The 25,835-nt window shown below is 43.2% G+C and overlaps 1 non-coding gene across 1 annotated transcript; it reads left to right on the top strand.

The window, feature by feature from the left end:
- The first annotated feature begins 22,490 nt into the window (after positions 1-22,490).
- On the top strand, positions 22,491-22,613 carry LOC127484050 (small nucleolar RNA SNORA33). Its single transcript, XR_007910831.2, has one exon. It is a non-coding gene; the product is annotated as a small nucleolar RNA SNORA33 (small nucleolar RNA).
- The last annotated feature ends 3,222 nt before the right edge of the window (positions 22,614-25,835 follow it).

Genomic DNA, 25,835 nt, shown 5'->3' with positions numbered 1-25,835 from the left:
TTTCCCTGTTTTATTATTTAAAATATTATTCTGAACTTCTGAAATAACACAAATATTAACTGAAGATCACCTGTGACATCCAGAGACTTCAGTGGCTTGTTTTTCTTTTGTCAGAAACAATACTTGGAGATTTAAAAAAGCTTTATCATGAAGTAAAAAAAGCAGCACTGTTTTTACCTTGTTTATAGTGCAGATTTGACATATGCTGTGGGTTGCAAGAAGTACTTCTGAACTGAAGGGCAGGTGCAGAAATGAAGAACTCCCTAAGCACTATCATTTCTAGATTAATTCTTTTTCCAATTGCTAGAGAGGGATATGAGAGTTCAGGTGTATGCAGATACTTCCTGGAAGCAGTTACTATAGCTTCCTCTCCTCTCACTCCAGCCATGTTATGAATTGTACTTGGGGCTGATCCTGTATGTTTTTCCATCCAGAAGCAGGCTGACTTAGGTGGTGGTCAAGGGAGCATTTTCTTCATGCTTGATAACTCTCTAAAAGCAAGAACCTAGCAGGGAAATGTTTGGAGCCTAGAAAACTGTCCCCTTAACTGGTGAGCAGATACAGCCAAGCCTAAAAATTAGCACTGGATTTCAGTGCTTGAATTGACAAGCAGCTGTAGCAAGGAACACACCACCTCTCAAGTCTTATTGTGGGCCTGGCATTGTAGCAAGTAAAGCCACCATCTGTAAGCCAGCATCTCATGTGGACACCAGTTCAAGACCTGGCTGCTCCACTTCTGAAACAGCTCCCTGTTAATGCACCTGGGGAAGCAATAGCAGATGACACAAGTGCTTAGGCCCCTGCGCCCACATGGAAGACCTGGAGGAAGCTCTGGGCTCCTGGCTTTGGCCTGGTCCAACCCCAGCTATTGCAGCCATCTCGTGAGTGAATCAGCAGATGAAGATCTCTGCCTCTCCCTTTCTAACTCTGCCTTTCAAATAAGTATTTTTTTTTAACTTATTTGAAAGTCAGTTACACAGAAAGAGAGATCTGCCATCCGCTGGCTGACTCCCCAGGTGGCCGCAACAGCCAGGGTGGCCTAGGCCAAAGCCAGGATTCGGGATCTTCTTCTGGGTCTCCCCCATGGGAGGCAGGAGCCCAAGCACTTGGGCCATTCTCTGTTGTTTTCCCAGGTGCATTAGCAGGGAGCTGGGTCAGAAGTAGAGCAGCTGAAATTTGAACTGGTGCCCATATAGGATGCTGGCAGTGGCCCATCACATTGTGCCACAGTGCCGGTCCCTCAAATAAATCTTTTTTTTTTTTTTTTAAAGATGACATTTCCCTGTGGAGACAATGCCTTTTACCCAGTAGTAAGACTGAGATTTCTCACTCTAGGAAAACCTCTAAACCAGCTGAATTTCTATTCCCTGCATTAGCTTTTTGTTTCTACAATGAAATACCTAGGAAAAGATGGTTACCAAGGAAGGTGGTTTATTTTGGCTCATGGTTTTGAAGGTTCACAGTCAAAGATCCATGGCCTCTGGTTCAGCATCTGGTGATGACATTCTTGCTGGCAGTGAATCTCTCCTTGTGAAGCCACCATGATCTGATCACAAGGGCTTCACGGTAACAATTACTTTCCAAAGGGTGTGCCTCTGAATACCATAATTGGGTTAAGTATCCACTGTCTTAGTATACCTTAACCGAAGACTTTAGGGGAGTGAGCCTCATGGTACAGCAGTTGCGTGCCTTTGAGACACCCACATCCAGTAATACAATGCTGGGGTGCAAAGCAAGTCCAGCCCCTACTAATGCACATACCCTTGGGTGATGAGTCAAATACTTGGATCCTCCCACCCATATGGGAGACCCTGTTGGAGTTTCAGTTTTCTGGTTTTGGCTTGGCCCAGCCCTGGCTGTTGTGTGCATTTGGGGTGTGAACCTGTGGATGGAAGATCTTTCTGTCTACCCCCACCTTTCCCCTACTTCAAGTAAATGAAAAATAAATAAAATTTTAAAATCTAAAAAAGCCGCTTAGATATGGTTGCATAAATCTCACTTCACAGTGGTGTTTAATCCTGTCTTATCCTGCTGATTTTATTTGCTAATATTATATAGGAGTTACTGTTCTCTTATTTTCTTGTGATATTTTTCTCTTTGTTGGAAAGTGTTCCCTCACTTCATTTCTTATGAAAAAATTGGTTTAGGGTTGATATTTCTCCTTTGGATTAAAGTAGGAGAAAGTATCTAGCCTGGGCTTCGGAATTTTTAAGTAATTTTCTTGTTATGGTTTCCATTTGTTCTTTAGTCATGTTTGGTAGTTTTTGGTTTTGAGGAATTTTGCCATTTTTATCTAGATTTTTTGCATAACTTTCATCATTCATTTCAGTAGGATTAGCAGTGTTGTCTCCTTTCATTCTTGATTGTGGTATTTTGTGTCGTTTTTCTCTTAGTCTTGCTAATGGTTTATCAAGTGTTTGGATTTTCTTTTTTAATACCTTAAGAACTTTTGGTTTCTCTTATTTTCTGTCTATTTCATTGGTTTTACCCTCTTATCCTTATTTTATGTTTTTAGACTTAATTTACTCTTCTGTATTCTTAAAATGGAAGTTTAGATCACTGATGTGTTTTTCCAATGTCAATGTTTGAAGCTGTGAATTTCCCTGTTTAAGCTCCGCCTCTTATGTTTTTCATTAGTTCCCTTGTGATTTATATTCTGGCCTATTGGTCATCTTGAAATATGTTGCTTCCATGTTCAAGAATGGAGGATTTTCCAGAGTTCTGTTTTTAACTCCTTGGTTGCTGGAGAATATACTGTGAATGATTTCAATCCTTTTAAATTCCTTGAGAATTGTTTTATGGCCTAGCACGTGGCCAGTCCTGGAATACATTTCATATGGACCCAAAAAGAATGTATGTTCAGTTCTTGTTAGATGGAGTGCTCAAAAATGGGGCAGGCATTGTGGTGCAGCAGGTTAAGCTGCCGCTTGACATACCCGTATCCCAAGTCAGAGTGCCAGTTCAAGTTCAGGCTGCTCTGCTATGATCTAGCTTCCTGCTAATCCAAAACAGACAGCATGTGATGGCCCTGTGCTTGGATTCCTGCCACCCAGATGGAATTCTGGGTTCCTGGCTTCGACCTGGTCCTGCTCTGGCTGTTGCAGGCATTTACAGAGTGAACCTGTGGCTGGAAGATCATTCATTTTGCTTTTCAATTAGTTGAAAATACATATGTACACATATTTATTGACCAACAGTAATTGTACATATTTATGTGGTACAATGTAATATTTTGATCCATGCATAGATTTTAATAATATATGTATATTTTATATCAGGTCAGTTTGGTTGACAGCATCATTCAAGTCTGCTAAAGTCTTGTCGATTTTCTACTTATTCTGTTATTAAATGTGGGATATAGTAATCTTTAAATTATTGATTTGTCTATTTTTCCTTCCGGTTCTGTCAGTTTTTGCCTCATGTATTTTGGGACTCCTGTTAAGTGTGTATACTTTATATTTGTTATATTTCAGATATATTTACTTTTAAAAATATTTAGGTATTTGAAAGGTAGTTTTTAGAGAGTACTTCCATCTGCAGATTCACTCCCCAAATGGCTTGCAAAGGCCCGGAGCCTAGAACTCCATCCAGGTTTCCCACGACGGTGGCAGGGGTCCAAGCTGCTGGAGGTCCAGCTCCTGCAGGGCGCTGGATTGGAAGCAGAGCAGCCGAGACTCATGCTGGCTCAAACCCACAAGGGATGCCAGCGTTGTGGGTCGGAACTTAACCAGCTTTATATCACAATACCAACCCCAGACTTTTTACCATTATAAAGTATCCATGTCCTCTTATTAAGAGGAAAAATGAGTTCAATAACTCCTCCACATGCAAAAATCAGTTATAAACCTGCTTGCTTTTTTAAAGTGAGCTTGAGGGGCCAGTGCTGTGCCATAGCGGGCAAAGCCATCACCTGCAGTGCCGGCATCCCATATGGGTGCCGGTTCAACTCCCTGCTGCCCCACTTCCAATCCAGCTCTCTGCTGTGGCCTGGGAAAGCAGTGGAAGATGACCCACATCCTTGGGCCCCTGCACCAATGTGAGAGTGGGGAGAAGCTCCTGGCTTTGGATCAGCCCAGCTCCAGCCATTGTGGCCATTTAGGGAGTGAAGCAGCAGGTCGAAGACCTTTCTCCTCTCTCTGCCTCTGCCTCTCTGTAACTCTGCCTTTCAAATAAATAAATAAACAAACATTTAAAAAAAATAAATTTGAGAGCACTCCCATCCATTATCTCATTTCCCAAATTCTTGCAATGGCTGGGGCTAGGCCAGGCTGAAGCCCAGAGTTAGGAACTCAGTCTGGCTCTCCCATATTGGTGGCAGGTACTGACCTGCTGAGCCATCATCTGCTGCCTTCTAGGAAACTGGTATTGGTAATGGAGCTGGGGCTCAACGCAGACACTTCAGTATGGGATGTGGGCATCCAACCAGCATCTTAACCAGTAGATCTAATGTCCGCCCTAATTTGCTTGGTAAGATATAGAAAAAAGCCGGCGCCGCGGCTCAATAGGCTAATCCTCCACCTAGCGGCGCCGGCACACCGGGTTCTAGTCCCGGTCGGGGCACCAGATTCTGACCCGGTTGCCCCTCTTCCAGGCCAGCTCTCTGCTGTGGCCCGGGAGTGCAGTGGAGGATGGCCCAAGCGCTTGGGCCCTGCACCCCATGGGAGACCAGGAGAAGCACCTGGCTCCACCAGCCGTGGCGGCCATTGGAGGGTGAACCAACGGCAAAAGGAAGACCTTTCTCTCTGTCTCTCTCTCACTGTCCACTCTGCCTGTCAAAAAAAAAAAAATATATATATATATATAGAAAAAAGCCATAGTCTTTTTTTTTTTTTTTTTTTGACAGGCAGAGTGGACAGTGAGAGACAGACAGAGAGAAAGGTCTTCCCAATGGCCGCTGCAGCCGGCACACCGCGCTGATCCAAAGCCAGGAGCCAGGTGCTTCTCCTGGTCTCCCATGCGGGTGCAGGGCCCAAGCGCTTGGGCCATCCTCCACTGCCTTCCCGGGCCACAGCAGAGAGCTGGACAGGAAGAAGAGCGACCGGGACAGAATCCGGCGCCCCGACCGGGACTAGAACCCGGTGTGCCGGAGCCACAGGCAGAGGATTAGCCTATTGAGCCGCGGCACTGGCCAAAAGCCATAGTCTTTAATGGACATTTTAGTGGAGGATCTTATATGGAGGTTAAGTTGCAACTGAAAGCCTTTAGTCCAACAGAACTATCTTGTATAATTTAAAAATTCAACCAGTGATGGTTCTTTTTAAAAGAAAGTTAAAGACATTTAGATATTTCCTATTAGTAACTATGATTATATCAAAAGATTTTAAATGGCATAGGAAGCTTTCCCTTAAACCAGAAAATTAATTCAAAAGCAAAATGACAAAATAGCATTAAACAGATCTTCACTTTCAGGTGTAATGTAAATAGAATGGTTTCATCCATGAAAGTCAGCAACAATGTGGAAACTTATGAGACACAAATCTTGTGCTCCTAAAATTGTTGTCTGGTGAGTGAACTGAACAAAACACACACAAAACAAATTTTGAGTTTAGTTCAGACATAGTCCTTGTCTGAAAGATCCTGTTTCCTTACAGAAAATTTGATTAAACAATTTTATTAATCATGTTGAATATGGAATGTACTGGATGAAATTCTGCTTTCTGTATTTCCCTGAATTTACAAGCCCTAGAAGAAACAGTTCATTTTTCTAAGAACATTGAGTGAACTCAGTTATGTATTATCACAATGGCTCTATTTTTTTTTAAATAGAAGATTTTATTTATTTATTTGAGAGGCAGAGAATCTGGAGCCAGTAGAGCCTGGACTTGAACCTATGTAGTATGATATAGGATGCATACTCCAATTCGGGACTTGGATTTTTTTTTTAAGATTTTTTTTTTAATTTATTTGAGAGGCAAAGTTAGAGTGAGAGACAGTGAAAAAGTCCTTCCATGTGGTGGTTCACTCCACAAATGGCCACAACAGCCAGAGCTGGGACAGGCAAAGCCAGGAGCCAGGAGCCCCTTCCTGGCTCACAAGAGCAGCAGCTGGGACACGAACTGGTGGTGTGTGGTATGCCAGCACCACAGGCGGAGGCTTAGCCTACTACACCACAGCGCTGGCCCTGGACTTTTCTCTCTTAACTGCTAGGCCAAACAGTTGCCTCTCAGTGGCCCTATTTTTATTAGGAATCTTGCTGGTTTCCAATTTGTTTTCCTGGAAAAAGTTTTAAATGCAGTCCAATGTCAATCTAAATGTCCAATGTTTATTCAGATTACTTTGATTCTCCTATACACAGATATTTCTAACCTTCCTATGAACTCAAATTCCCAATCTTGTTTTAAAGAGTTCTTTATGTTTCTTAAGGTTTGGCCTATGTATAAATACAAACTAGTAGTACATGCCTTTTAAAATGTTTTTAAACATTTATTTGAGAGGCAGAGAGAAAGAGAAAGAGCTCCTATCTGCTGGTTCATCCCCCAGACGCATCACACAGCTGGCGCCAGAGCCAGGAAGTGACTCAGCAACTTGAGCATCACCTCTGTTCCGAAGGTCTGCACTGGTGGGATGCTGGCACTGGTAGCCAGCACTGGGAAGTGAACCTAGGCACTCGAACATGAGATGCAGGCATCTCGACCAGCATCCTCCTAGGCCTAGTGCCTGCCCTGCACATGCTTTTTGAGCTCCTCTCATACTCTGCACATGCACTTTTATCCTATGTCTTCCCACAGCCTTTCAAACTAGGTCTTACCATCATTTTATGGATGAGAAATGAGGTCGAAAGAGGTGAAGGGATTTAGGCAAGGACTCTTATCTTGGGGCTAATCCGTTATTCCAAGAAGCTTGGAGTTACTGCAAGGTGGACATGAACTCATATGCTAACCAAGCATGACATATCTCCACTATCAATATCACATGTTCCCCTAATTTATGTAAATCTATTGTCAACAAGAATTCTTTACTCCAAAAACGTTTAGAAAGTGCCACACTGTTCTGAAAAATCCCTTCTTCAAATCGGATTGGATTTGTCCTAAATAGTTTCAATGCAATTAGTACAAACCAGGGTTTTTTCCAGGTTAGACTCCTAACATATTTATGAATCAGTTATGTTTCAAATCTTTATTCCCTTACTTTACCAGTGAGCCTAGATTCGACATCTAAAAAATGGGACCTGGATAGCCAACACTGTTGGTTGTCCACATGAGCTGAGTTCTGTTTGGTCTGAGGTAATCGTGGTGGCTCCAATTCCTGTTGCTGGCTCTTGGCGTACATGTGAGCAAATGACCCAGTTCTGGGCAACGTGATGTCAGGGAAGGGCCGGTGACCTGGAAAGCATTTCCTCCCACACTCAAGACTAAGTGACAGTGGTAACGTGCAACTTGTTCTAGATCAGTGGGGACAGACACTTTCTAGATGCTGCTATGTCTGGTTGTAACACCTGCATTTGTCAGAACTTCCTGTGCCCCCATCTGGAGGAAAAGCAGGCCAGAGAACAGGACAGGAGCCCCAACATCCTGCCCCCGAGCTAACTGACCCCTGCTTCTTTATTATGTGAGGCAACATACGTTGTTGCTTGGGAAACATATGCCTGTTACTTGCAGCTAAAAGCACCTTAACATAAACAGAATCTGCTTTGTGAAGTCATGGGAAAGTTTCAATGAGGATTTTTGCAAAGGACCCAATGATACCTGGCTCACAGTAGAGAATCAATAAATGTTATCTCTCAGTGACAATAAGCACTTTTAGTTTTTCCAAGACTGTAAGTCTGCTGTGATTTTTCATACCCAATAAAAGTTGCACATCAATATATCAATTCTAGCTTAATATACAATGACACAAATTTGTGTCCCCAGAATGCCGGGCGGTTGAGAAATACCCAAAACTACATTTTAAGAAAGGAGCATCTCTCCCCTCAGATCACAATGTATTTGGCACATTCCCCAAAAAAGTCAGCAACACTTCTGTTTGGAGATAGCGAATAGAGCTCACCTACTGAAACCAAGTTAGCATCTTCAGTTTACCTCCAGAATAAACATTGCAGGAAGTTGATTTTCAAAGGTCTTTTCCCCAGAGCAGATCAGATTATTTACAGGTATTTTTGCCTGCTCTGAAGCAAACACACTTGACTACCAGAAGAGGAACTTGCTCAGAATAAAAATACTTAAGAATAGGGAAAATGAAGTCTGGTTCTTTTTGGAAGAAGTCTTCAAAAAGATTTCAGAGCTGAACATAGGACTGCGGACATGGATACCCTAAGATGAAAAACTCAGGACGATGTTTTGTCTCTAGCCCCTCAGAGTAATCAAGTTTTGTCAGCTGCTGTAGCTGACAAAAACTGTGGCCAAAGAGAGAGGAACCTGCAACTTGCAGAATGTGGAGTTGTCCAGCCTCCCACTTCTACCTAAGACCGAGATCACATATTTGCTCTCCACTCCCTTCCCAGTGCCATCAGCCTGCCTAGAGGAGTCAGGGGGTCAGCTGTCTTGTCGGAAGGGTGCCAAGACTAAGTGGTTCAGAGGCCCAAGCCCAGTGCCAGACATGGCTTTGAAAAGGTGCCCTCTGATGCGCGCTCGGTTCGAAACACCCAGCCAGCCAGAGAAAGGCTTTTGGAAACGACACAGTGATTGACGTTCTTCAGCACTCGTTTTCCAGAAAGGACAAGTATTTTATTATATAATGAAGAAGTTATGTCTCCTGGCACCCAGAGAACTGACCTACAATGACAAATGTGCAACTTATTAAGCAAATTCCATTGAGCCTGCAACATGGACTAGTCGTTTTCCCAAGGCACGGAGTTGCTTTACCACCAAGAGCCCGTTCCTCGACGGTTCCAGCTGGCAAAACCCATTCTCATTTGGATCTGTTGCTTTGTAATCACACAGAGCTTCTCTGTGGGTTTTTAAAAATACAAGATAAACTTATCTGCTCTCATTTCCCACTGCTGTCATGATTCTAGAGACCATAGATAATTGTTGAAGCCCAAACCCATAGTGTGAGTTTCAGCAGGAGAAAAACCAGAGAAAGAGCCCTTCTATAACGCATCTTGCACATCCTGCCTCCTCTGGGGGCATGCACAGTTTCATTTTCTTCAAGACACACAGCCTAGGCAGAAATGCCTGGTTTTTATTTAAATGGGCACATGATATGTTCCCATTGTTCTGGGGCTCTCATTAAAGCTAGTCCAGAAACTTTGGCTGTATATATCACTGGAGTTTCTCTTGTGCTCCCAAAGTACATGGGATGGATGGCTGTGCCAAGGGAGATCAGGGTCATTGTCAGCTGGCTCCGATCTTCGGTTTGCTGGGGAGAAATAGAATCACGAGTGGAAGCACTTCCGTGGGGAATCCAGCATCACCATCTGTACCTGTGAAGCTTGGGAGAAGCTTAGCAAAGAGGACAGCAGCGGTGGCTACCTGTCTTCATTTTGCTTCCACCTAAAGTCATGTTGCAGGTGCGGCAGGTGGAGTGCCCAATACCTATGATGAGGATTTATTCACAAGCAAGGGAATAGTTTTTAAATGATTAATATAAGTGGAAAATGAAATATTTAAAATTTATTTGGAAGGCAGAGAGAAACAGATCTCTTTCATATACTGATTCATTCCCTAAATGCCTATAACATCCAGGCAGGACTATGCCAGGCGGAAGCAAGGAGCCAGGAATTCAATCAAAGGGTCTCCCACGTGGGTGTCAGGGACACAGAACTTCAGCTATCACCCACTGCCTCTCAGGGTATGCATTCGCAACAAACTGCAATTATGGCTGGGACTTAAATCCAAGCATGTTTGTATGAGATGTTGGGGTCCCAGGTGGCATCTTTAACTGCTGTGCCAAATGCCTGCCCCGAAAATGTAAACATTGCAAGAAAAGCTCCTTTCCCAGCTGACTCCCGCTTGTCAGCTTTTCTACCCTTGAAGTAGAATCTTACAGTCCATGTACGCAGGCTTATCAGAATAAATGTCCCTTATTTTACACAAATGGAATATTACACCCATTATTCTGCACCTTATTTTTTACACCAGAAATTTTACAGCAAGCTAATGAATGAGAGACTATCATGATTTTTTTCATGATTGATGAAAACCTTAAAATAGTGAAAACTATAAAACAATCACCCACTTACAAATGGGAGGGGGGTGATTCTCTGCAAATAACTTATAAATGAAGGGTAAGGCGACTTTGTAATGAAGAAAACTTCCTGAAACCCAAGAAGGCACGATGGTGAAGACAAACTGAGTAAACTCAGACGTACACTGCTAGTCTCCCTTCCGATCTTCCCCGTGTCCTTCCCAGAACACTGGCCTGTCCCCCACGCCTCTTCCTTTCTTTAAAAAAAAATTTATTTGAAAGGCAGAGTTACAGAGAACAAGTGAGCGTGATATCTTCCATTTGTTGGTTCACTCCCCAAATGGCTGCAATGGCCAGGGTTGGGCCAGATGGAAGCCAGGAGTTTCATCCGAGTCTCCCACATGGGTACAGGGGCCCAAGCACTTGGGCCATTCTGTGCTGCTTTCCCAGGTGCATTAGCAGGGAGCTGAATTGGAAGTGGAGCATTCGGGACTCGAACGGGCACCCATGAGAGATGCTGGCACCACAGGTGGCAGCTTCACCTGTTAAGCCCCAGTGCCGCCCATCCCTCCTTTCTCTGCATTCCTCACTCCTCCTGCAGTCACTCCCTCAGTTCTTGTCATCCACCCCTGTTACCACCATTCCATTCTTCTGAGCTCCCAGACTGCGCTTCCACGGTGTTCCTTCCTTTGCAGGGGTGAGGAACTGCCTGTGGCACTGGGGTCATAAGAAAAATGGAAAAGGCCACAGAGAAGCTGGGTCTGGAAAGGACGGCACTGAGCTGATGGCGGCACACAGGTGGCACCCTGGGGACGGGAGTCAGCATTGGATTCCGCTGCCTTCCCTGATGCTCAGCTGTCAGTGTAATGAGACTTCAACCAGAGAGGCAGAATCAGTAGGACAGATGATAGGCAGATGCTAAGGAGTTTGCTCATGCAGTTGTAGGAGCTGAAAACAAAGTCCCAAGTCTAGAGTACAGGCATTCAAGGAGGGAAGCAGAGCAAGCAGGAACCTCACATGGATAGACCCAGCTATCATCCATAGGCAGGGTCTCTGTTCTTGTAGGAACTCCCAGCCAAGCGAGACAGGCCCACCCAGGATAAGCTCCCTCACTGTTTATCTGATGATGGACTTTATTTAATCTGTAAAATCCCTTAGCAGCAGGACCTCCATCAGTAATTGATTAACTGGGAGAGGCATGGCTGCAGGAAATTTCCCTCCCATCCTTTAACCCTTGCAAGAGACCCGCTCTTGTAGAGCAAAAGGGAATCCTGAGGAACACAGTTAAACCCAAACGGAGACACTGCAAAACGTCCTAAGTAGCTAACACCACGGGCAGCTGCTAGGCTAATGCTGCAGTCTTGGGCAGGCTGCACTCATCCTGCAGGGACCTGCTGCTCTTGATGGCTCCCCTGCTGTTTCTGGGGTGGTCCTTTATTGGTTGTCCTTAAGGAATGTTGCAAGCAGAGCTAGAACCTGCCAATACGCCCTCACCTCTTCCTCACAGAGCTCTCCAACCCTTTAGTATAGTCATGAGGAGCACTTGTTGAGGGGGAAGGTACTTCTAAAAGATACGCCTTTCCTCTCATGCCAGAATGAGAAGAAACGTGGCAAAGGGAAGTGTCAGAGGAGGAAGTGGGTCTGCATGGATGGGAACCCGACAGCTCGCCCTGCACACCCTCCCTCTGTCAATCACCCTGCTTGTTTCTCTGGAGCCCTACACCAACCCCACCAACCACGCTTCATCACCCTCCCTTGCCCCGCAGTTGGGTTTCGCCAATGGGTAATGTCAACAAAAAGGAGAGGAGAAGAGAGTGGAGTCCCAGGGTTTAATTCCCTGGCTGCAGCCCTGCAAGGTGACTCTGGGCTGTGTCCCTTAACTAAAAGGAACGCTTACTTCAAGGCATTTTTCTGTCTACCTGTGCTTCTCTCTCTCTCTTTTTTAAAGATTTTATTTATTTTATTTGAGAGGTAGAGTTACAGACAGTGAGAGGGAGAGACAGAGAGAAAGGTCTTCATTCTGTTGGTTCACTCTCCAAATGGCCGCAACAGCCAGAACTGTGCCGATCTGAAGCCAGGAGCCAGGAGCTTCTTCCCGGTCTCCCACATGGGTGTAGGGGCCCAGGGACATGGGCCATCTTCTACTGCCTTCCCAGCAGAGAGCTGGATTGGAAGTGCAGCAACCAGGACTCGAACCAGCGCCCATACGGATGCCGGCGCTGTAAGTGGAGGATTAACCTACTGCGCCACAGTGTCGGCCCTACCTGTGCTTCTCAAACCACATGCAGTGAAGGAACAGGTTTTGTTGTTTTCATTATGGATGATCCTCTTTGTAAACCGATCACACTAGGGCCAGCAATGGGGTGCCACAGGTTAAGCACATGCCAACATCCCATATCAGAGTGCCAGTTCCAAGTCCCAGTTGCTCTGCTTACAATCCAGCTTTCTGCTAGGAAGGTAGGAAGGTAGATGACGGCCAAAGTGCTTGTACCCCTGCCACCCATGTGGGAGACTTGGATGGAATTCCTGGCTCCTGCCTTTAGCCTTATTCAATCTTGTCTGTTACAGCCATCTGGGAGGTGAAACAGCAAATGGAAGGTATCTGTTTCTCCATCTGTTACTCTGCCTTGAAAAATCCATCTTGGGGCTGAAATGTAGAGAGCAGCAGGTTAAGCCGCCACCTGAGACACTGGCAACCCACATGGGTGCTGGCTCAGGACCCGACTGCTCCACTTCTGACCCTGCTTCCTGCTAATGTGCCTGAGAAAGCTTGGGTCCTTGCACCCAGGTAGGAGACCCAGAAGAAGCTCTGGGCTTTTGGCTTCACCATGGCCCAGCACCAGCACTTGTGGCCACTTGGGGAGTGAACCAGTGTATGGAAAATCTGTCTCTTTCTCTCTCTTGTAACTCTGCCTTTCAAACAAATAAAAATTTAATCTTTTTTAAAAAATAGGTCTTGTTAAAAGGTAAGTTGATCACAGGCTTGGCTAAATCAATAGTGTCAAATTCTTATAAAGTTTTCTAAGTATTTTCAATTTTTATGCTCTTATCTCATGTGAAAGTTGCAAACTGGAGCCAGTTTGTAGGCTACACTTTGAGGAACACCACTCCATGAGTCTGTTTCTGGGTCCAGTAATCTGTTTCTCCATCTTTTAGAGCCTAGGGGTGGTATCAGACCAATTCTTCTTGGCTTTAGTGCTTTCTCTCTTATGGTTACCTTACATCTACACCTTTGTACATAGAAATTTTGTCAATAAATCATTCTTAACCCTGGCGTTATTATTCTATGTTCTTATTATCAAAGTGATGCTCTTTTTGTAAAAGCATATGAAATGCTCAGTTATTTTTAAAACACCTTTAGTATCAAATCATTTGTGGTACAAGTTGAACATTTTTGATATAAAAAATCTGAAATTCAAAACAGTCTGATCCTAAGCACTTTGGACAGGGGATATTTGTCTCCTTCACAAATAATCCATACATATTTTATTAATGATACTTCCTGGATGACAGGATCCAAATTTATATATTTTTAAATTTTTACTTATTTATGAGAAAGTGTGAGAGAGAGAGAGAGAGAGAGAGAGAGACGGGGGGGGGGAGTATGGGGGAGAATGACAGAAAATTCATCCACTGGTATACTTCCAAATGCCCACATATGGCAGGTACTGGCCAGGTTAAAGCCAGGAATTGGGAACTCAATCCAGGTTTCTCCACTGGGGGAAGGAACCCAACTGTTTGAGTGATGGCATTAGTAGGAAGCTGGGATCAGGAGCCAGAGACGGCTGTGGAACCCAAACACCACAATATGGAATAGACATCTTAACTAGTATCTTAGCTACTAGACTGAACCCTGGCCTCAATCTAAATGTTCTTTATTTTTTTTAAGGATTTATTTTACTTATTATTTGAAAGTCAGAGTTACACAGAGAGGAGAGGCAAAGAGAGAGAGAGAGAGAGAGGTCTTCCAGCCGATGGTTCACTCCCCAATTGGCCGCAACGGCCGGAGCTGTGTCGATCCGAAGCCAGGAGCCAGGAGCTTCTTCTGGGTCTCCCATGTGGGTGCAGGGGCCCAAGGACTTGGGCCATCTTCTACTGCTTTCCCAGGCCACAGCAGAGAGCTGGATAGGAAGTAGAGCAGCCGGGTCTTGAACCGGCGCCCATATGGGATGCTGGCGCTTCAGGCCAGGGCCTTAACCTGCTGCACCACAGCGCCAGCCCCCTAAATGTTCTTTAAAAGATTTATTTATTTGAATTTCAGAATTCCAGAGAGAGAGGGAGAGATAAAGAGGGATTTTAGATCTGTTGGCTCATTCCCCAGGAGGCTACAAAGGAGCCAGGAGCTTCTTATGGGTCTCCCACATGGGTGGCAGGGGCCCAGGCACTTAGCCCATCCTCTACTGCTTTTCCCACGCCATTAGCAGGAAAATGGTTCAGAAGTAGGGTATCCAGGACTCAAACCGGCACCCATATGAGATGCTGGCATCACAGGTGGCAGCTTTATCCACTATGCTGCTATGCTGGCCCAATCAATCTAAATATTTTTTTATCAGTTCAATTTATTTTTCATTTAATATTTAACTTGTGTGGCTTATTATAGTATGATTTGTTGAACTCTTTACTTAGAGTTAATTTTATGTGTATGAAGTTAAAGTAGATCTTAGTAAAAAAATGAGAATGGGAATAGGAGAGGGAGGAGAAAGAAGGGCGCGAGTGCAGGTGGGCGGATGGTATGGTGGGAAGAACTACTATGTCCCTAAAGTTGTATTTATGAAATGCATGAAGTTTGTATACATTAAGTAGAAGTTCCTGGGGAAAAGAAGTTTTAGTATGATTGTCTTACCATGTACAGCTGTCACTGAATTACTTAGATGGTATACTCTGGAGAGTGAGTAGCATATATTGAACCTCAAAAATTAAAATTGAGTAACAGGATAGCCTATTTGGGATCTGAGTTGGAATGGATAGGGATGAGCACCACACTGGAAGTAGATCCATCAGTCTTTAAGATTTCCCAAACAGTTGTTGAAGCAAAGAGGCTCTCTGCTTCTAAGGATGTCAGTTTTGAAATTCTCGGCAACTAGCTAAATAAAGAAACTGCCATGAGAATGAGATACGGGGACCCTAGAATTGAGAGAAGAGAAAAAGGGATGAGAAGAAGGGGGTGGAGTGGTTAAGGAGGCAGAGATATCTGATGACATTACAAGGTTAACTTATGTGAGTAGGGTTTCTGTCCCTTTAACCAGAATCCTGCTTCATATATTGTGACCCAGGAAAGTCACATAAAAAAACTTCGGGTGGGGCTGGCATTGTGGTGTAGCGGGTAAAGCCGCTGCCTGCAATGCCAGTTCTAGTCCGGCTGCTCCATTTCCAATCCAGCTCTCTGCTGTGGCCTGGGAAAGCAGCAGAAGATGGTCCAGTCCTTGGGCCCCTGCACCCACATGGGAGACCCAGAAGAAGCTCCTGGCTCCTGGCTTGGGGTCAGCACAGTTCCGGCTATTGGGGCCAATTGGGGAGTGAACCAGCGGTTGGAAGACCTCTCTGCCTTTCCTTCTCTCTCTCTGTGTAACTGTGACTTCCAAGTAAAATAAATAAATCTTAAAAAAAAAAAAAAAACTTCAGGTGATAGAAATGATCGCTTTTATCCTACCAACTCCGAAGTTAATATCCTATCATTCTGCCTCTACTAGGAAGCTAAGAAACTAAGAAATCCTCCAGAAATAGAAACCAACAAACAGGTGTGTGTCTAGATTTCCCTCATCTCTTGCCCTCTGAGCTGACTCACCAGGGGAGCCCCAACATGGAACCATCTTTTTCTTCTCTCTCTCCCTGTCTTCCTCTGAATTTGTCTGCCTGAGCTTAAGAACCAGGGGACCAGAACTTTTAAAATTTCTGCTCTGGAGATGAAGAGAAACTAATTATGTCAAAATTTTATTTCTTCAAGGTAAAAGTTTTCAACCAATGGGCCAGGGATCTCTAATCATGGTAATGTGAGATGACCCCTACCCAGGGAATTTTTCAGCCTTCGAATATTGCGCTATCCAAGGGTTAGGGGCACTGCACTTGCTCCTGCTTTTCAGTTAGAATTAGCTGTCGGGATAAAGCGCCTCTGCTGAACTGAGGTTTGGGGAGTTTTTCAAAAACTTGTAACTCAGCTGAAAAGATGCTAGAAACAAGAAGGTCATACATGTTTTAGGGGACTGCTCTTGCTCCATTAGCAAGTGGCCTTAATGAGTACAAAGACTTCCTAGTTTCAGGCTGGGCGCTTTTCCACATGGACGTGGGGATTCTTTCACAGCTCTCGGTTTTAAAACAGTGAAGTGGGGCTGCTTGGAAAGAACAGAGGTGCGGCAACAGTTACACTATACATAGAGCTGTGGTATGTTCTTTAATGTTTTACTCCCCCCTAGTGGAGTTTTATATAGCACGCAATACCCAGAGCGTGCTATAGGATGGCACCTTTTAGAGGAAAAGAGTGATCCGAAAATGTGTTTAAAGCAGGCTCATGTTTTATAGAATTTGGGTACAACTGTGTCAAATTTCAGAGACGAAGAAATTAAAGGTCTCTTCGTTCATTTCCTTCACAAAGCAGGTGAAAAAGTTAAGAGGCAGTGACTCGCCCAAGGTGACACAGTTTCTGGTAGGTTTTCCTATTACTAATGGCGAGAGTGAGCAGGTAAACCTGTTTTTCCCGTGGAAGCACAAAGCCTGCAGCTAGCCACTCAATCTCATCAACTGAGGAGACTCACGTCTTGGAGGAAACTGGCTCTCAGATTTAGTATCACGTGGGCTGCAGCGTCCCCGGGAGGGGAAGGACCTGCACCAGGAAGGGAAGGCGAAAACAGTGATTGACCGTGTAGGCCCTGGTTTGCCTTTGCCAGCTGGTGTAGCGCCTGCCAGAGGCGTCCTTCGGCTTGGAGACTGCCCTCTTCCACAGTATGAACACTCAGCTGCACGATTTGCAGCTCTGCTTAATCCTCCTGAGATTTTTGTGATTATTCTCCAAAGAACTTCTACTTACCTCCATCTTCTATTTAACTGTAAAGTTACAACTTTAACTTTTTTTTTTTTTTAGTTTGGAAAGACTTTATCTGTAATGTAATTCTAATACAATTAGAAAAAACTTTTCCTGAGTATAAGAGTAACTCTCACTCATCGTGGGAAATATAGTAAAAAAGTTTTTTAACGATTTATTTATTTATTTGAAAGGCCCAGTTACAGAGAGAGAGAGAGAGAGAGAGATCTCCCATCCACTGGTTCACTCCCCAAATGGCTGCAACGGCCAGACCTGGGCCAGTCCAAAGCCAGGAGCCAAGAGCTTCTTCCAGGAAGAAGCAGGGGTCCAAGGACTTGAGCCGTCCTCTGCTGCTTTCTTAGGTACATTAGCAGGGAGCTGGATTGGAAGTGGAGCAGCTGGGACTCGAACCAGTGCCCACATGGAATGTTGGCACTGCGGTCACAGCTTTACCCACTGTGCCACAGCACTGGCCCCAGTACCACAAAATAGTAAGAACATTTAAAATCTCCTACAATGGTGATTTGCTTCAGGAGCCTCTAATTAAACTCCTATGAAACTTGTCCTTGTGTAGATAACAATGGTAACCTCTGGGCAAAACAAACTGCCACAAAAACAAAACTACTTCCTGGAGGCAGTGGAAACTGAACAAAATCAAATAGATTCTGGAGTGGGTTTGGCATTTAGGAGGAGGGAATGGCAAATGATGAGTTTCCTGTGTTTTTACAGCATTGAACCTGAAGACAGACCACAGCTGGTCACACGGGGAAGCTAAAATTCCCACAGAACCAGTTGTTTTTCTGGGCTAAAGAAACAGAAAGCAAGTTCAACACAACTACAATGACTGGAAAATGAAGAGCAAATACTAGCAACAAGAAATCCAAAGAAGGGAAATCTAAAATTCTGTGTAAAATCTGCTAAAATCTGGGGTCTGTGCTGTGGCATAGCAGGTTAAGCCTCCGCCTGAGGCACCAGCATTCCATATGGGTGCTGGTTTGAGTCCCAGCTGCTCTACTTCCAATTCAGTTCTCTGCTGAAGGCTTCAAAGAGCAGTGGAAGAAGGCCTAAGTGCCGGGGCCCCTGCACCTGCTTGGGAGATCCAGAAAAAGCTCCTGGCTCCTGGTTTCAGATCAGCCCAGCTCTGGCCATTGCAGCCATTTGGGGAGTGAACCAGGGGGTGGAAAATCTGTCTCTCCCTCTGTAAATCTGCCTCTCAAATAAATAAATCTTTTTAAAAAATCTGCTTAAATCTCTGCTGATTCCTAAATTGTTTATGGATGGACCAGAGTTGAAGTAGCTTAATTAATGCTAAAATATCTGGAAGGGATGTTTAGCTTAACAATTGAGACATCCTGGATTGTGTTCCTGGCTCCCAGCTTTGCCCTGACCCGGCAAATATTTGCAGAGTGAACCAGCAGGTAAGGAGCAAGCTCTTCACACACACACACACACACACACACACTCACACTGCCACCCCCTTCAATCCCTCAAAAAAATTTTTAAAGAAAAAAGATAAAACAGCTGAGCTGAGATTTAGGCTACTGTCCCAAAGAAAGGCCAGCACTGTGGTATAGCGGGTTAAAGCCCTGCGGTGCCAGCATCCCATGTGGGCATTGGTTCAAGTCCTGGCTGCTCCACTTCCAATCTAGCTCCCTGCTAATGCGCCTGGGAAAGCAGCTGAGGATGCCTTAGGCCCCTGCACCCATATGGGATACCTGGAGGAAGCTCCTGGCTCCTGGCTTGGATTGGCTGTTGCGACATTTTGGGGAGTGAATCAGTAGATGAAAAACCTCTGTTTCTACCTAACTCTGCCTTTCAAATAAATAAAATGAATCTTAAAAAAGTTCACCAGCACTATGGTGTAGTGGGTAAAGCCACTACCTGCAGTGCCAACATCCCATATGGGCGCTGGTTCTAGTCCCGGCTGCTCCTCTTCCAATCCAGCTCTCTGATATGACCCGGGAAAGCAGTGGAAGATGGCCCAAGTCCTTGGGCTCCTAAGCCCATGTGAGAGACCCAAAAGAGGCTCCTGGCTCCTGGCTTTGCATCTGTTCAGCTCTGGCCATTGTGGCCATCTTGGGAGCGAACCAGTGGGTAGAAGATCTTTCTCGCTCTGCCTCTCTGTAACTCTGCCTTTCAAATAAATAAATATTTTTTTTTAAAAGAAATCAGCAGACAAGACTTTAAACTAGCTGTTATAACTATACACAATGATATAAAAAATATGCTTACAAGAAATATAAAGATAGGAAATTTCAGCAAAGAAATAGACAGGAAAAGAACCAAACAGAATTTCTTGAACTGAAAACTGAATTCATGAAATGTAAAATTCATTTAATGTGCTTAACAGCTAAAGGAGATGAGACAGGAACAGACTACTGAACTTGAAAATAGATCAATATCATTATCTAATCTGAAGTACAGTGATCAAAATGATTTAACAAAGGGAAATAGAGCCTCAGGTCTGTAGCACAGTGTCAAAAGGCTTAATAGACATACAGTAAGAGGTCCAGAAGAAAAAGAGGATGGGACAAAGGTATTTTTTTTTTTGACAGGCAGAGTGGACAGTGAGAGAGAAAGAGAGAAAGGTCCTCCTTTGCCGTTGCTTCACCCTCCAATGGCTGTCGCGGCCAGCCGGTGCACCGCTCTGATCCGAAGCCAGGAGCCAGGTGCTTCTCCTGGTCTCCCATGGGGTGCAGGGCCCAAGCACTTGGGCCATCCTCCACTGCACTCCCTGGCCACAGCAGAGAGCTGGCCTGGAAGAGGGGCAACCGGGACAGAATCCGGCGCCCTGACCAGAACTAGAACCTGGTGTGCCGGCACCGCAAGGCAGAGGATTAGCCTATTGAGCCGCGGCGCCAGCTGGGACAAAGGTATTTTAAGAAATAATGGCCAATACGACACAGTCAACTGTCAGTCACTATTTTCACAAGTCAAGGTGGAAGGAAGCTGCCATGTGTCCTGCCTCTGGCAGCTTTGGCTGAGGGAGAATTCCACAGTCACACCTGACTTAAGCCTGGGGAGCTGACTGGGGACTGAATAACTGGTTGGCTCCCAAGAAGCGAAGCCACTTTGCTTCCCTCCCCTTCCTCCACCCTCAACCCCCAATCAGGGTGCCAGAGTCAGGGCAGATTGCGACCCAGAGAACAGACCTCCTGCATCCTGCAACTGTGGGAGTTTTGGGCATAACTTCTGGAGTTGTGCTCACTCACTTCATGTGATCTGTGGGGGTTTCTCTCAACTTCTTGGGGCTAGCATTAGCAATAGTCCATAAAAATTCTGAGCCAGACCTGAGAAGTTCCCTCTGTACCTTCTAGTTCCAGCACAAACCCCAGCAGCACCCTTGCATGTCTTGTGAGAACTGACAGCAGTTTCATCTGTGCCTTATGGAATCAAGACTATTGATGTTGATAACATAATCTTTGAAGTAATTTGCACTTGCAGTATCTGGAGTGCTGTATTTGTATTGCTCTGCTTCAGACAGGTGGCCACTACTATCACCAATACCCGGTTCCCACCTGGAGAGATCTGGAGATAACCTTATGACCGCATGGCACCCTACAACACCAGCACTGTAAACAATCAGTAGCAATCTCCTCCAACCATTGGAATCATCCTATTTGGAAGTAAGGAAGAACCTAACTCCTTTGAACCTCTCCAGAACCATATCTACCAGTGCAACATCTCTTGTATACCTTTTAGCCATCCTGTAGAACTGGAGCAGAGTTCAGTTCATATCTCCCAGTCACAGGACTAGGGCTATTGGTATTATAAGCCCTAGCACCGGTTGCACCCTCCTAGTAGGACTTGAGGAAAACCCACCCATATCATACAGTCCTGGAGCCACAACTGGTAGTGCCACAAGCCCCAGCATCACCCAGGCTCATCAGTGGGACAAGGGGATAACCACCAGTGTCTCCTTTAGCACCAAGAAGACATTGGCTATCACAATCCCCAGTGTAACTACACTGAATCTCTGGGGACTAAAGATACATACCCTAGGAGGCTCACATTCACCTTAAAGTCATACTTGTACCCCTACAGACTATAGCAGACTAGACCACGGTGCCACTTACAGATATAGCTGACTTTGATTAAAGCAAAGAAATTACTCAGAGACTACAATTCTAGGCTCACCTGGAACCAAAGCCAAAGCCAAAGCCAAAGTCAAAGCCAAAAGCCAAGTGATATGCTGCATTCTGCCTAAATCAAAGTAATTTCCAATGAAACCAACTCCATAAAGAAGGGACTATTACTCCAGATGTGCAGATGTCAAGGGAGAAACACAGAAAACATGAGGAAATAAGGCACCAAGACACCTCCAAAAGAACGGTATTTCCCCAGAATTAAATTCCAATAAGGAAATAATATGAAAATGCCAGAAATTCAAAATAACAATTGTAAGGAAACTCAGTGTGATGCAAAAGAATGCAAATAGCTTAAAGAAATAAGGAAATGAGTGACATGAATCAAAAATTCACTGATAGATATCATTGAGATGAACCAATCAATAAAATCAATCTATCAAATAAAAAATACAATTGAGCACTTTAACAGCAGAATAAATTGGAGGAAAGAATTTTTGATCTGGAAGACAAGACTTTTGAAATAACCTAATCAGACAAAAATAAAGAGAAAATAATTAAAAATAAAGAAAGTCTACATGAACTATGGGACACTGTTAAATGACCAAATATTCATATCATAGGAGTTCCCAAAGGAGAAGAGAAGGAAAAAAGGGGCAGAGAATGTAAAGTCAAATAGTTTAAAATTTCCCAGGTCTTGAAAAAAGACATGGACATGCAGATATAGGAAATGCAAAAGACTCCAAGCAGACTCAATCAAAAAAAATCTTCTCCAAGGCATACTGTAGTCAAATTATCATAAGTTAAGGATAAGGAGAGAATCCTAAAGAAAGTAAGAGAAAAACATCTAGTTACATATGAAAGAAAACCAATTAGACTAACATCAGACTTCTTAGCAGAAGCCCTCCAGAGGCCAGAAGGGAGTGGAATGGTATATTCAAGGTCTTAAAAAAAAAAAAAGAAATTGAAACAAAACAATAGCAACAATAAACCCCAAACTTCCAACCAAGGATATTACAACCAGTGAAGCTATCGTTTAGGAGTGAAGGAGAAAAAGTATTTTCCTGATGTGCAGAAACTGATAAATTTCACTACCACCAGACCAACCTTATAAGAAATTCTGAAGAGTGTCCTGCATTAGAAGTAAAACATCATGAAAACACATGACACTATCAATTTTGCTAACAGAGCAAGTATGATCAGTAACCAATCAAAGTGACATGCATTAGTTCTTATCATACTAAACTTGACTATAAGTGGATTAAGTTCCTCAGGCAAAAGATTACAGCTGTCTGAATGGATAAAAAGCGAAGACCCACTGTGTGCTGCCACATATAAGAAACTCACTTCATTTCTGCAGAAATTTAGAAAAAGCTGGCAATAGTAATGCCGTGTTATGAATCTTAAGGACATTGAAGTCACTGAGGTACCTGAAAATGGCAACAACAACAACAAAAAACTCACTTCACAAATAAAGATACATACAGACAGTGAAGGACTAGAAGAGATAAACCAGGCAAAGGGAAACCAAAAGCAAGCAGGATATGTTTCATCATATTAGATAAAACAGACTTAAAATTAAAAAACTGCAAAAAAGAGAGAACATAATATGTTAATAAATGAATCAATTCAGCAAGAAGATATAGCCATGAAATTTATACACATTCAATACAAAACCACCCAGGTATGAACAGCAAATACTATTAGACCTAAAGTGATAGATAGACTCCAATACAATAATAGTAGGTGACTTCAATACTCACTCTCATCGGTGAACAGATAACCCAGGCAGAAAATCAACAAAGATACACTGGAGTTGAACCTATTATTGAGCAAATGGACCTTATAGACATTTATAGGACATTTCACCCAACAACTACAGAATACACACTCTTCTTACCAGTATATGGAACATTTTCTAGGACAGACCATACACTAGGTCACAGATCAAGTCTTAGCACATTTAAAAAGACCTAAATTATATCATATATCTTCTCAGACCACAAAGGAATAAGAAATCAACAAGAACCATAGAACATTCACAAATACATGGAAAGTAAACATGGTACTGAATCACCAATGAGTTATTGAAGATATTAAAAATGGAATTAACTTTCTTGAAATAAAATGAAAAAACAACACATCAAAAACTGTGGGGTACAGCAAAAGTAGTACTAAGAGGGAAGCTAATAGCATTAAGTACTTAACATTAAAAAAAATGAAATGTCTCAAATAAATTATCTAATGATGCATCTTTTTTTTTTTTTTTTTTTTTTGACAGGCAGAGTTAGACAGTGAGAGAGAGAAAGAGAGAAAGGTCTTCCTTCCGTTGGTTCACCCCCCAAATGGCTGCTATTGCCGGCGCGCTGTGCCAGTACTTCTTCCTAGTCTCCCATGCGGGTGCAGGGCCCAAGCACTTGGGCCATCCTCCACTGCCTTCCCGGGCCACAGCAGAGAGCTGGACTGGAAGAGGAGTGACAGGGACAGAATCCGGCTCCCCAGCTGGGACTAGAACCCAGGGTGCCGCCGCCACAGGCGGAGGATTAGTGAGCTGCGTGAGCTGTCCTGTAATGATGCATCTTGAAGACAGAAAAAAAAAAAACAAGAATAAACCCCAAACCAGCAGGAGGTGAGAAATAAGGATCAGAGCACACACACAAAAAAATGAAATTCAAACTAAAAAAATACAAAAGATCAACAAAAAAGGTGGTTGAGAGGAGAAACAAAAATAGATATTTAGTCAGACTAACAAAGCAAAAAAGGAAAAAAAAGGAGACATTACAACTGATACCACTAAAATACAAAGGATCTTAAGAAACTACTATGAAAAACTGCATTGTAACAAGCTGGAAAACCCCAAAGAAGTAGATAAATTCCTAGATATATATAAGCAACCAAGATTAAATCAAGAAGATATAGAAAATCTAAATAGATCCATTACAAAGAGATTGAATCCATAATTATAAGTCCTCCATAAAGGAAAGTCTAGAACCTGATGACTTCACTACTGAATTCTACAAAACATTTAAAGAGGAACTAACTCCAAATCATTTCAAACTATTCCAAAATATTGAACAGGATGTAACTCTTTGGAGGCAAGAATCACCCTGATACCAAAATACAACAAATACAACACAAACAAAACTACAGACCTATATCATTGATATATAGATGCACATATTCTCAACAAAATACTAGCAAACTGCATCCAGAACCACATAAAAAAGATCATAAATCACAATCAAATGGAATTTATCTCTGAGATGCAAGGTGGTTCATCATTCACAAATCAATAAATGTCCTACGTCACATCAGCAGAATGAAAAGCAAAAATCATATTGTCATCAGAATAGGTGTGGAGAAAGCATTTGATAAGATTCAACATCCTTTCATGATAAAAACTCTGCATGAATTAGGTATAGAAAGAACACTTTAAAATTATGCAGGTTATATATGGCAAGCCAGCAGCCAATATCACACTGAATGGGGGGCGGGGAATCATTTCCCCTCATATTTGGAACAAGACTATCCACTTTTGCCATTCTTATTCACTACAGTACTGGATGCTTCAGCAAGAGCAATTAGGGAAGAGAAAGAAATAAAAGGCATCAAAATAGAAAGGAGAAAGTAAAAATATCTGTTTGCTGATGACATGATGTTGCACATGTAAAAATCTAAACATTCCACCAAAAAATATTAGAGTTGATAATAAAGCAATTCAGTAAGTTGCAGGTTGCAAAATAAACATACAAAAAAGTAGCTTTTTATATGCTAATGAGGAACTCACTGAAAGAGAAATCAACAAAGATAGCCCATTCACAAAGCAACAAGTATTTAGGAATAAATTTAACCAAAGAAGTGAAAGATCTCTTCAATGGAAATTATGAAACATTGATGAAAAATCATCAAAGACATCAACAAATGGAAAGATATTCCTTGCTTATAGAGAAGAATCATTATCATTAAAATCTCTATACTACCTAAAGCAATCTACAGATTCAATGCAATCCATATCAAAATACCCACAACATTCTTTAAATAATTGAAGAAAAACAACCCTAAAATTCATATGAGAAGACAAAAGAATCAGAATAGCCAAAGCAATGCTGAGCAAAATAAAACAAAAAGCCAAATAATAAAATAACAAATCTCCCCCCCAAAACAAAGCAAAACAGATGCACTCTGGCCTCAGAATCCTCAGAATCAGCCCTAAAGGCATTTGGATCTGGCTGAAAAGCCCATGAGAGTATTTCAGGCATGGAAAGCCAAGACACTCTGGCAAAAGATCTCTGTGAGTGAGATCCCAGTGGAAAGAACAGGTCATCAAAGAAGGAGGTACCTTTCTCTGAAGGGAGGAGAGAACCTCCACTTTGACTATGACCTTGTCTAAACAAGATAAGAGTCGGAGAACTCAGAGGGCTTCCATAGCCTTGGAAACTCATGACTGGAGCATAGGGAGATTACTGATGCCATAGACAGGAGTGTCAATTGGTAAAGTCAACAACAGGAGTCACTGTGCACTTACTCCTCATGTGGGATCCCTGTCCTTAATGTGCTGTGCATTGAGATTTAATGCTATAACGAGTATTCAAATAATATATTTCACTTTGTGTTTCTATGGGGGTGCAAACTGTTGAAATCGTTACTTAATGTATACTAAACTGATCTTC

Source organism: Oryctolagus cuniculus, chromosome 12, assembly GCF_051225735.1.
Source record: "Oryctolagus cuniculus isolate XC-2025 breed Fujian yellow rabbit chromosome 12, ASM5122573v1, whole genome shotgun sequence".
NCBI lineage: Eukaryota > Metazoa > Chordata > Mammalia > Lagomorpha > Leporidae > Oryctolagus > Oryctolagus cuniculus.
This window is presented reverse-complemented; position numbering and strand designations above follow the sequence as displayed.